This window comes from Sphaerodactylus townsendi, linkage group LG08 (assembly GCF_021028975.2).
Source record: "Sphaerodactylus townsendi isolate TG3544 linkage group LG08, MPM_Stown_v2.3, whole genome shotgun sequence".
NCBI classification, from domain to species: domain Eukaryota; kingdom Metazoa; phylum Chordata; class Lepidosauria; order Squamata; family Sphaerodactylidae; genus Sphaerodactylus; species Sphaerodactylus townsendi.
Window position 1 is genome coordinate 55,607,209 of NC_059432.1, and position 12,495 is coordinate 55,619,703.

A 12,495-nucleotide genomic window follows, 5' to 3' on the forward strand; every position below is an offset into this window, starting at 1 on the left:
TTCCTAAAGAAACCTTAGCTCTTTACTATTTTTTATGTTATTCTCTCCCAGCTTTTCTGCTTTTTTAAACAAAAAATGTTTTACTTGGCATTTTCTGAAGCTATTTTAGTTAAAATATCAGACTCATCAAATGGTACCTTGTCACGTTACACCATGCTAAGTTAAAGCATCTTTACACCAACTTAGCAAGCAATTGTATACTGGTGCTAGTCCTTCTGATACTAAGTTCTGCTTAAAGTTTTGCAGGTACTTATGGAAATCCAGCTAGAGGCTACAATATTCATGAATCAGAACAGCTACGCAGCTGCTGGTTTGTTTTGCTCTTTTTTATACTGCACCTATTTACCCTTTTGAACAATGAGGAAAGCTGACACGAAGAAAATTAATTCATTTGAAATGGGGTGTTAAAAGAAAGTTTTATGGACACTATAGACCACCCAAAAGACAAATGTGTGTTTTAGATCAAATCAAGCCGGAACTTCCACTACAAGATAAAATGACTAAACTGAGGCAATACTACTTTGGTCACATTATGAAAAAAACAAGAGTCACTGGAAAAGACAATAACGCTAAGAAAAGTTGAAGGAAGCAGAAAAAGAAGATTCATCATAAAGTGGATTGACTCAGCCTCCAGTTTGGAAGACCTGAGCAAGGCAGTTAATGATAGGACACTTAGAGGTCATGAATTCATAGCATCACCATAAGCAGTAAGTGACTTGACGACACTTAACACACACATTGATTTAGGCCTTAGAAGTGAAATCTTACAAGATTATAACATTTGTTTGCTCGGAGCATTGTGGCAACTCTTCAATTCCAGCCCACCCTCTTTCCTCAGCAATAGTTTCTCACTTCATAAAAAGGGCTTGGAAATGGCAACAAAAGAGATAATCCTTCTTTGTGGGTATTCCCACAGTTAGTGACATGCACATCTGGATGGATTTTCAATAGGCCACTGTCATTCAAACAATCTGTAATCACACAGACTGTGCAGTGAACCAACAAACCAGAGCATATAGCTTTTCATTATTATGTAGCATACAGTACACATAATGTACAAATAAACGCAGAACCTGCAATAGCAACAATGGCACATTCTATCTGTCTTCATTCATTTAGTAGCCCTCTAAAGAAGTCTTTATTGAAAGATACGACACTCCAACTTCTTATTTTAATTATAAATAGGAAAGTAATGTAGGAAAATCTTGCTGCATGTGGTCGATATTCTGAAAAGAGCCTAGTGGTACAGTATTTATAGTTTTTTTTGGTAAAAAACAACTCCAGACTATAAAAGAAAAACAGAGCCCAGTTCTTAGCTAGGAGGGTGGGCAGTGTCACATGGCTTATAACAGTAGTGGATTTTATGAGATATGTAACAATATGTACCAGCACACCCCAAGGCAGGATCAAGCCCTTAAATGTTTATAATGTTATTTATGCAAGAAGATCTATTTCAGACTGAACCAAATGACTCATACTCTCCACTTCTTCAGTACTTTAACTCCCAAATCCTTGTGATTAACTTTTTATAGAAAACACCATGGTGCATTAGTTCAGTATTTATGGATCTGATCTTCCAATCCTTACACTCAAGAAAACTCAGCTGTATGAATGACAGACTTACTATAGATGTTATGTTGTATTGATTTTGCAAGGGCTTCAGCTAAGGCCAAAACTCTTAGAGTTGTTGTTTCTCTTTCCTTAATAATACAGCCTTCTAAAAAGGATCCTTCTATCATTATTGAGCATCTAGGCTGCTAGTACACGCACAGAATTATACTGTAGGCACACATCACAGTAGAATGTTCATACTACTTCACATCACGCCAGAGGATATCTTCAGGTAACCATTAGTAACTTCCACTGCTTCACATAGCTGGCAACCAGTTGGGAGGGATACAGGGGTAAGGGGCAACTGAACTATGCCAGCAATGTGACATTACTTCCAGTGAATACCAGATGAAATTATGTCACTTCTGGGTAAATCTATAGAGTTTTGACCAAATACAGACCAGTGACATGACATCATTTCCAAGTATTTGCTGGAAGTGACGTAGTGCTGCAGGTGCAGTGCCATTCTTTAAAATAAATTTCCTCCAGCCAGCCCTTTGCAGGCTGGTGGACAAGTAAGGAGAATGGGAGCATTAGTGTTGAAACATCGAACGGAAAGTCTCAGACTGATTTTCATGTCCCCCCTCAATTTCCTCTTTTCTAGAATGAATATTAGTTTTTCTGCATACCTTAAGTTATGCAGCATCAAAATACACAATTGCACAAATAACTCTGTGGGATAATTTCAGCTTTAACTGTAATATGGCACAAAAGTAATATGGCACAAAACTAATAATAAACAATGTTGATTAAACATTGAGCTGTTTTGATAATGGGATTATCTCTAGGAGAAGAACAATCAGGTTATCCTGGTTGAAATGGGACAGTTGTAAGATATCCTATCATTGTAATACAAATGTCTGAAAACATCAGCTGCTAGTTAGTTTTAGGCATCTACCTGTTCCTTATTTTACTATTTCTTATCTATTTCACAAATATGTGTGGGAATAAAGATCAGCACAAAACTGCAAAAAGGAACTTAAATTTAATACGTTGAAAGAAGAATGAGTGTATACCCCACCTTTCTCTCCTATAAGCAGGCTCAAAGTGGTTTACAAACGCCTTCTCTTCCCTTCTCCCTTCCCTTCCCTTCTCAAAGTGGTTTACAAACGCCTTCTCCCCCACAACAGAAACCCTGTGAGATAAGTCGGGCTGAGAGAGTTCAGAGAGAACTGTGTGACTAACCCACATCACCCAGCAGGCTTCATGTGTAAAAGTGAGGAAACAAATTCAGTTCACCAGATTAAAGTCCAATGCTCATGTGGAGGAAAGGGAAATCAAACCCAGTTCCAGATTAGAGTCCACTTTCTCTTAACCATTATACAACCACAGTAGAATTTCGTTAGAACTGGAAATGCTCTGAACACATATAGTACATCCTTTTCTCACACATACTCCTTATTTTGGATCTCTTCGGCAAGCATTTCCCTAGCTGAGTGTTATGCTTCAATTCTCTATTAACTTTATTCTTAGCTCCCTGCAAAACCAGAGGATTTGTTTGGTCCAGAGGATGAGCGGCAAAGAGGAACTAGACCTTTGATAGAAAGCGCCAGCTGATGGCGCCCCGTTGCGTCATTGGAGATCTCTTAGCTCCCTGCAAAACCAGAGGATTTGTTTGGTCCAGAGGATGAGCGGCAAAGAGGAACTAGACCTTGATAGGCTTCGTCTCGCCCGGGCTTCGATGACTTCCGCTAAGGCCACGCGAGACTTTTGACAAGGCTGAGACCTAGCTGGCGTGCATGCTCAGGGCGGTTCTGAAGCTTCCGACATGCCTAGGGTGACCATCCGTCACGCTTTTCGCGGGACACTCATGCTTTTGCGTGACGTGTCCCCGCGCTGGGTCCCTTAACTAATAATGTCGGTTAGGAATATGCTCCTGCAGCTGCTGGCTTCAACACGCCTTCTGCCTTTCCGCCCTGTGTTCCCGAAGCTGCGCCCAGAAAGGCTATCAAGCGGTTCTGCGCGTCGATGCCCTTCACCAGAGCTAATCTCTACCGAGACTTCCGCAAAACAGCGTGCTCCTCGGCCGCAGGGCGACTGCTCTTTAAATTCCGCTATTACTGGCAGATGACAGGAAATTTCTGAGAAAGGCACTGCGGCAGCCGTGCGCTCCTTCCGGGGCTAACAGGTTCCCTGTCTCCTGAAAGCCGTAAAGCGCCAGGCAAAGGCCCAAACATGTTTAGCGTTTTCTGCGTCTGGCAGCTAAGCGCCGCGACTGCTCTTATGTTGGTGTTCTCGGCGAGAAGCGTAGCCTGGTCCAGAAGGCACTCGCGGCAGCCTCAGGTGCCTTCTGGGGCGCTTCCCGTCTCCAGCCCGAAGAGCTGTCAGGCAAAAGGCCAGCAGCTTATGCCGGGCGTTGAGAGATAGAAGCTACCCCAGAAGGCACTGGCGTAGCCCAGCCTTCTGGGCCTCTGTCTCCAGTTCGAGCGGCTTGATGCTGCGCGCGCGCACCCCGCTTTTTTTTTTAAAAAAATTCTGGTCACCTTAGACATGCCCCAAACCTGGCAAACGCTGGAAGGGGCCTCTGCTTGGCCCTGCCCCATGTGGCAATAGTGACCCAGGTAAGTCTGGGTCGCTCTTTATTCTTAGCTCCCTGCAAAACCAGAGGATTTGTAGTGTTATTACACTAAAACAGTCACAAAAATACCCTACGATTAGTTAGTTAGTGGACACATTTTAACAGTAAATCAGCAAACTTTTTTTCCAGTTTCTTACACACTTACATTTTGCCAAATTCTAATTCGATGCAGATTCTCAATTACTTTGTATTTAATAAAACAGTTTTATTTCTATTGTGTACTTTTCACTTGATTAAAATTGTACCCAAATTGGCTGCATCAAAATGAGAAACAAATTTTCAGAATCACAACAAAGTCCATGTTTCAACAGTGTAGCATCTGTGTTGTGATCTTCAGTGATAGAAGTATACAGGATTTGGCCCAAACTCAATCAACTTGGCCACATAATCTCCAAATGCCTTCTGAGCAATTTGACAAAGGAAGATTATTATTATTTTTTGGCAACAGGATATAAAACTCCAGCAATGTGTAATGACATATATTATATTAGAAAATAAGCAAAGTTTGTACTAATTGGAACTGGTAAACTACCTTAGGCCACTTGGAATGAAACAGAAGAAGAACATAATAAAACATTGCTACTTCTTATAATTCCCCCCCCCCCATATAAGCAATTACTACCATGATGAAGAGACAAATGTTGATGAATGATACAAATATCAATTTGTGTGAAAGGTGTTTAATAAATGAAGTGATCAAACAAAGGCACCAATGGAATCATTTCCTGTGGCTATGCTGATAATCTTTTGAGCCAACTTGACCAGGCAATTCTTGGTAAGATCCCTGATTGTTTATGGATTCTGGAAACACAGGCAAGGAAGATGACCTACTGCCTGGAAGATGACCAACTAGCATGCAATGGACTTTACCTGTGAAGGTCAGGCATTAATATATTTGGCAGAAACCTGGGGATATTCATCAGGAGGGTTTTAAACTGACACTGTAAGGGGAAGAAGATTACCAACAAAGAAGTTTTAATGAAGCAAAGCAAACAACAGAAGCCCACCTGAAAGGACCAGGTAAAATGGAGTCAAAAGTACAGGGCTTCAAGTGCCTATGTACCGATATTTAAAATCTAAGTAACAAGAAAGAAGAGCTCAAGCTTCTAATCGAGACAGAGATATATGATTTAGTAGACATTACAGAGACTTGGTGGTAGGATTCACATGATTGGAATATAACAGTGGATGGGCATAAATTGTCCAAGAAAAACCGAATGGGTTAACGAGGAGGAAGTATGGTGCTGTATGTGTAGAGAGGGTTTGTTAGGAAGTACTGGAGAAGGTGGGGGACAGTCCAATAAACATTATCTAGGTGAGGATAAGGGAAGGAAAGACAGAGTATTGTACTTGGAGTCTGCTACAGACTGCCTGACAGAGTGAGAAGGTGAATGCTGCCCTCCCTGAGCAGCTTGACAGTGTATCCTAGCAACATGATGTTTTAGGTATGAGTAACTTCAACTTCCTGAAGTGTGCTGGGAGACAAATTCTACTAAGTGTCCACAGCCATGCAACTTCCTGATCCGCCTGGCTGACAACTTTGTGTTTCAAATGGTGGAGGAAGCTACGAAGGCTTTGGCCATACTCGATATTAATAAACAGGTAATAACTGGTAGATTGGGTGAAGGTAGCAGATACCTTAGAAGGAAGTGACCATGTCTTCCTAGAATTTATTTTGATTTGGAAGACCACATAGCCAGATTTAGATATAGACAAATTTATATGTTAGATTTTAGTAGGGCAGTTGTTAATCAATTCTGAGGTATGATGAGAGTCAATCTGGAAGGGAATGCTGGAAGGGAAAGGAGCACATGAAGGATGAGTTCTCCCAAAAGAAGAGCACTTGCAAGAGTAGCCACTATACCAACAAGACAGAAACATGGTAGGGGATCCAAGAAGCTAATATGGATGAGTGGAGAATTCCATGATGCACTAAGGAAGAAAAAGGAAATGTTCAAAAAATGGAAGGAAGCTAAGTGTAAGGTAAAAGACGTAATAGGCCCACTCTTGGGTGGAAATGGAGAAATACTGACAGAGCTTAGAAAGCAGAAAGACTCAATGTCTATTTTGCCGCAGTTTTCCCCCTGAAGAACAGGCTTATTCAGAGATAGTAATAGGTGAGGTTTGGCATTCAGACTGCTGGCGGACATGGGCAGAGAACACCTGGCAGCAATGGATGAGTTCAATCCCCTGCGGCAGATAGTATGCACCCTAGAGTGTATAAAGAACTGGAAAGGGAGCTTGCAGAGCCTTTTCCATTATCTTCAGGACCTCCTGGAGGACAGGAGCTGGGCCACCAGACTGGAGCATGGCAGATGTTATCCAAATTTAAAAAAAAATTCAAAAAAGGGAGGAGGGATAATTTAGCATTTCCCAGGAAACTATAGGCCAGTCAGTCTGATCTCTCTCCCAAGAAAGATACAGATTTTAAAGGGTTCAATTTGCAAGCTTCTGAAGGACAACTTGGTGATCCAGGGAAGTCTACATGGATTTGTCCCCAACATGTCCTGCCAGACCATATGGATGAAGAAAACCCCCTAGAAGAAAATAAGTACTCTGGCAAACCGGGTTCTCTACACAGTGGTGAAGAAAGAACTTAAGGAAGAGCGTTCTCTCCACTTCTGTCATGTGGTTTAAGTGGAAAACCGTGCTGCCACAGCTCAAAATGGAAGTTAGGGGGAGCGCTGTAAACTCTGATGTTTCTGGAAGCTTTCTACTCAGTTCTCCATGTTCAGTTTGCATCTACATAGTCCCATGTGAAACTGCACTGAAGACACAATAATGAACAACCGTGTTCAAATGATGAGATTGCAGTAATGCCATTTATGTTGTTTAGAAGAAGAAGAGTTTGGATTTATATCCCTTTCTCTCCTGTAGGAGACTCAAAGGGGCTTACAACCTCCTTGTCCTTCCCCCCTCACAACAAACACCCTGTGAGGTAGGTGGAGCTGAGAGAGCTCTGAGAAGCTGTGACTAGCCCAAGGTCACCCAGCTGGCGTGTGTGGGAGTGTACAGGCTAATCTGAATTCCCCAGATAAGCCTCCACAGCTCAGGTGGCAGAGTGGAGAATCAAACTCGGTTCCTCCAGATTAGATACACGAGCTCGCCTCTTAACCTCCTACGCCACTGCTGCTCCTGGATTTCAGGATTTACCTGGATTTCAGTAAAGCTTTTAACAGGATTCCCCAAGATATTCTGACACGTTAGTGGAACACTGCAGGCGACACTCTGGGATAGTTAGGTGGATAGGGAACGGTTGGAAACCTACACCCCAAAACTAGTTGTCAATGGCATTTCATCTGATTGGAGGGAAATGTCTAGTGGGGTGCCACAGGGCTCAGTTCTTTTCAATATTTTTATACATGGTCTGAATGAGTGGGACTATTCATTACATTTACAGATGACACCAAACTGGGAGGAGTAACAAACACACCAGAGGACAGAAACAGAATTCAATGACATCTGAATATACTAGACATGTGGGCAGATGTGAACAAGATGCAATTCACCAAAAATAAATGCAGAATTCTACATCTGGTTAACAAAAATTTGAAGCATGCATACTGTATGGAGGATACACTTCAGTGTGTGAATCAGGTGGACAGGTGGACTGTAAGCTAAATATCAACAGCTAGTGTGATGGAGCAGCACAAAAAAGGTTAGTATGGTCTTGGGGCCTATCGACAGAGGCATAACATCCGAATTAAAAGATGTCATAGGCCCTTTCCGCATAGGCCATTAACAGCGCCCTGGGGACGGCAAAAACGCCGTCCCCAGGGAGCTGTTCGCACAGGGGCGCAGCTGCTATGCAGCGGCGCCACCCTCGCGCCTCCCGAGTGGCGCGAAGCCGCCGTTTTCCGACCTGCAGCTTTAGCGAGGTTTTATGGAAACAGGCTGGCATCGTGCTGCCGTCTGCGAATGCGCAGCAGGTCGAAGGAGCCCCTCCCTCCCCTTTGACTGTGCGACCTACTGTTGCTAAGCGGCTGTAAACGAAAAGCTGATGTACCGCCGAGGCCTGGGGACACGCCCCTTGCCCTGTGGCGGGCCGGAGGCGGTCCAACGCCAGGGCAGCGAAGCGTGCTCCCCAGGCCTCCCTTAGCGCATCGTGCCGATCGGTGCCAGCAACGGTACTGGATATTGACTGGGCGATGGCGCTCTACGGCGCCGTCTTCCCGGTTGTTTCTGTGTGAGGATGAGCTGGACCGTTCGTGCGAACGGTCCCAGGGGGGTTGGGTCGGTGTCGTGTATGCTGATACAACCCCAATCGGGGCCATGCAGAAACGGCCATAGTTCCACTATATACCACACTAGCAGGCCCAGCCATGCGTTGCTGTTGCAATTGTCCTTCTCATCACAGTCCACAACCCACACAGATGTCCATGCAGGTCCAATGATACCCAGCATAGCCTTTTGGGGTGGTCAAATGAAATCCCTCTTTCCCTTTTCAATGCACATCGTTATATGGTGCTGTCTTGTTTTTTTAGTATAAGGTAACCCTTCCCATTCCACAACGGAACTGTCCATGAGGCTGGTTGACACGCACAGTCCTGGCAGAGTAAGAGCAAGAACTGGGGCAAGGAGGCTATCCCAGTCAGGCAGCAGAGGCAGGGTGGTGAGGCGCTCAGATCAAGGCCAGCTCCCTGGGTTCTTAAAGGGCCATGTGCAAAAGAAGCAGAGCCAGTAGTGTTGGTTCGCTCCCACCCCGTGGATTTTCTTAGAAGAAAAAGGCAAACTCCAGCTCGCTTTTAGTAAAAGAGATCTGTGGCGAATATGGGTGAAGAATTGGGTAAGTGGTGGTTGGGTGTGAGGGAGGGCAGAGTGAGGTGTGTGAGGATGAGCTGGATGTGTATTGTGTGGTAGCAGTGGGTGAGGCACAGAGAGTGAAAGTTGAACAGGTAAGCAAATTTATTGGTTGTAGTGATTCATGGCGCAATTTTGTTCTCTTGAAAAACACTAACATTCAAACCACGTTAATAAGTGCATAGATTTCTGTTGCTGGCACTCACTTATAAATAGATGTTAAGTTTAGTTCAAGTTGGTTAGTGTGTTGATTGAAAGCCATCTTTAATGTGTGAATACAAGAAAAGACAGCATCACAATTATCATTGCTTTTTCTAAGTACATCAAAACAAACAGGAGCTGAGGTCCAAATGTCATCTTGATGATATCCAAATTTCGAGTTCAGCAATGTCTCAGAGCTACCTGCGTGGGGGGGGGGAAAGTTACCTGCGTGGGGGGGGAACCCCACCTGACGTCTCACACGGCAAAGTGTGTATGTGTTTCACTTCCACTCGTATTACCTAACAGTGTTACCTATTTACTGTTTTCACTGCTCATCTCTGCCCATCTACACGAACATTCTAAGCCCTCATACCAAGCCCTCAGGCCACAGACATGCTGCATGAACATTTTAAGGGTGACAGTTAAACAGAGGCAGCTTCATGGCCTGGTGCACCAGGAAAAAGATGTTTTACCTGGCTCAGGTATGGACTTTCGGTAATTTGAAGGTTCGATTATCTGCCCGCAACAGGGAGGGATGTCCTGTGAAAATTTGGGGGCGATCCGTCCAGCAGCTTCTGAGGGAGACCATCAGGCACAAACACACTGTTAGATTTTTATATATATAATTGGTCAGGCCACACCGGATGTACTGTGTGCAGTTTTGCAGGCTTTGCTTCAAAAAGGATGTGGACAGAATGGAGTGAGTGCAGAGGAAAGGATGATCAGAGGCCAGGAGACCAAGTTCTTCAAGGAATAGATAAGGGACTTGGGAATGTTATGTCTGGAAAAGAGATGGTTGTGGGAATATTTAAAAGGCTGTCATTTAAAGGAGGGTAGGGAGCTGTTGGAAGCAGAGGTCAGGACTCACAATAATGGATTTAAATTACAGGTGGAAAAATACTGGCTGGCTATGAGGATTTAACAGTTTTTTTCCAGTAAGAGTTGTTCAAAAATGGAACTGGCTACCTAAAGAGGTGGTGACCCCCCCCCTCCACTGATATTCTTCAAGAAGTTGCTGGACAAACCCTGGATGATTTAGGCTGATTCTATGTTGAAAAGGGAGTTGGACTAGATTACCTACACGGCTCCCTTCCAAATCTAAGGCCGTTTCCGCACGGCCCATTAACGACGGCCTGGGGGCGCTAAAAACGCCGCCCAGGCATTGCTTTCTCAGCGCCGCTGCTGCAACGCAGCAGCGGCGACCTGACTCCGCTTCCCTCCCCCCAGGGCGGCCTCAGGCCGCCCTAAACAACAAGGAAGATGCTGTCTCCCTTCTACGCCCCACTCCGATGTCATCGTCGATTAAATGCGTCTGCTGGGTGTTATCGCCATAGCCCCGCCCACACTCGTCCCTCTGACCTCCAGGGGTCCGGAGGGCGCGTGGATGAGGGCTTCGGCGCCCAGCAGGCGAATGCACGCAGCAAGACATAATACGTGAGTGGGGCGCAGAAAGAAGACTCCGTCGCGGAGCATACCTGCCGCCTCCTGTCGACCTCTTTCAGCTATCTGGCCCGTTAAATGCTTGCATCGCGAGAGCAGGCGTCCTTCTGCTTACGCCGCCAGAACTCTTGGTGGAAGGTGTGGGGCCAGAATGGTGGAGGCTGTGCGAGGAAGCGGCCTAAAGCACCTCAGGATTCTTTGATTCTATGTCACTTTTCACCCACAGAAATATCTTCCTAAGCACAAATGAATGTATTGTGTGAGTTTATGAGTCATTATATTTGGTTTCTACATATGGTCTAGTGTAGTAAATTTATTGAAAACTTACTGTGTTGGAAGTGAATAATAACAATCAGATGACAATCTGGTACATTTTTATATTGTTTTTAGATCATTTTACAATAATTGTATTATTTTGATTTGTTTTCACTGTTTTTATTATGGGATTCATTTTGTTCTATTGTTGTGAGTCTCCTGGAGGAGGTCTTGGGAGGTGGCAAAACAAATTTTCTGACCAAACAAACACAAAAAATCCTGTTCTGTCACAGATTTAATAAGAACCATTTAGCAGTCACAGTTTTGTACAAATAATATTTCATTTTATCAGATCCTTTTGGAAGAGTCTTTTTCCTGGGCTTTGATTATGTTGACTTTGGTTACAGATCTGGAATGATCTGAAATACTTCATAGCACTTCAATAGAATTTCAATAGAGTGCTGTGCAGTCTACATTGAGAAAAATGCAAACTGAAACTTCTATGTGTATAACAGAACTTATTTTTCATTTTCTTTGGGAATAAAAAACTGGATGAGTGTGACTGTGAGCCAATTTCCTTTATATTCCTCTATTGGATGCCACATAAGGATTTTTTTTAAAAAAAGGGTTAAATACTTTCTGTGCATTGGGATTGCAATTGTGTATACAGGATGAGGATAGTAAAGCCAGTATCAGGTTCACCCAAATAAATAAAAAAATGCTTATTCTCTGCCCTAGCAATTCTTCTGCTGAAGATTCCAGTGAAACATGAATGGCACAGTCATGGAAGTTGACATCATAAAACACAGTGTTGGTGCTCTGCCTCACGAGGACCAGTGGAGGCCCCGGGTCCATCCCACCTATCCCTTCCCTGGTGTTCTTTGTCCCGTCCTTAGCCCCAGTGTCCTGGGGCTGACCTAACTTGTCAAACACTGGAGCCATAAGATGGCAGAGGTGCTAGCTAGCCCTAGCACCTGTCACTGCCTTGGTTCCCCTCTCCTGTGGACAGCTGACCCTGACCTGGCCCTTCCCTCTACATAGAACCCCTCAGCCTGTGCAGCCACCCTTCGTAGTTGCCTCCTCCAACACTCTTTCTTCCTCCTCCGCTTTGTCCCTGTCCTCCGTTCTCCATTTCTCACTTCCTCCTCCTTCCTTCGCTTTCCTCTCTTGCCTCCCTTCCACCTTCACCATCCCCCTGTGTCTGCTCTCCTCTCCCTTATATCCCTTTTCCTCCCCGCCTCCTTACCCATCTGACCCAGCAACTGCGGGCCATCCCCAGGCTCTCCTTGGCCCCGCCCCTTGGTATTTAAGGCCAGCCCTGGCTGACGTGCCAGGGTTGGGACTCCTGGGTGGGGCTCTGTTGGCTCCCACATAGTCTGGGACACCATCGTGGGGGTTCTCTGGGCCGTCGGGCTTTCCTGGGGGTTGGAGGTGCATGGCTCTGCCTGTTACACTCTGGCACTGCCGGCTCTCTCCAGCTGAGAGGCTTGGGCCCCACCGCCTTTCCCCATCCTCCTGTGTCACCACCCGCCCCTGGTAAGTGGAGGGGGTCGTGAGGTGGTTGCCGGGCTCCGCACTGGTGGCTCAGGCTTCAGGGTGGTGGACTGTGG

At 44.9% G+C, this 12,495-nt stretch overlaps 1 protein-coding gene across 4 annotated transcripts in view; it reads right to left on the minus strand.

The window, feature by feature from the left end:
* The window catches only part of VTI1A (vesicle transport through interaction with t-SNAREs 1A), a 312,235-nt gene that overhangs the window by 50,214 nt on the left and 249,526 nt on the right, over nucleotides 1-12,495 (minus strand). The window lies entirely within an intron of this gene.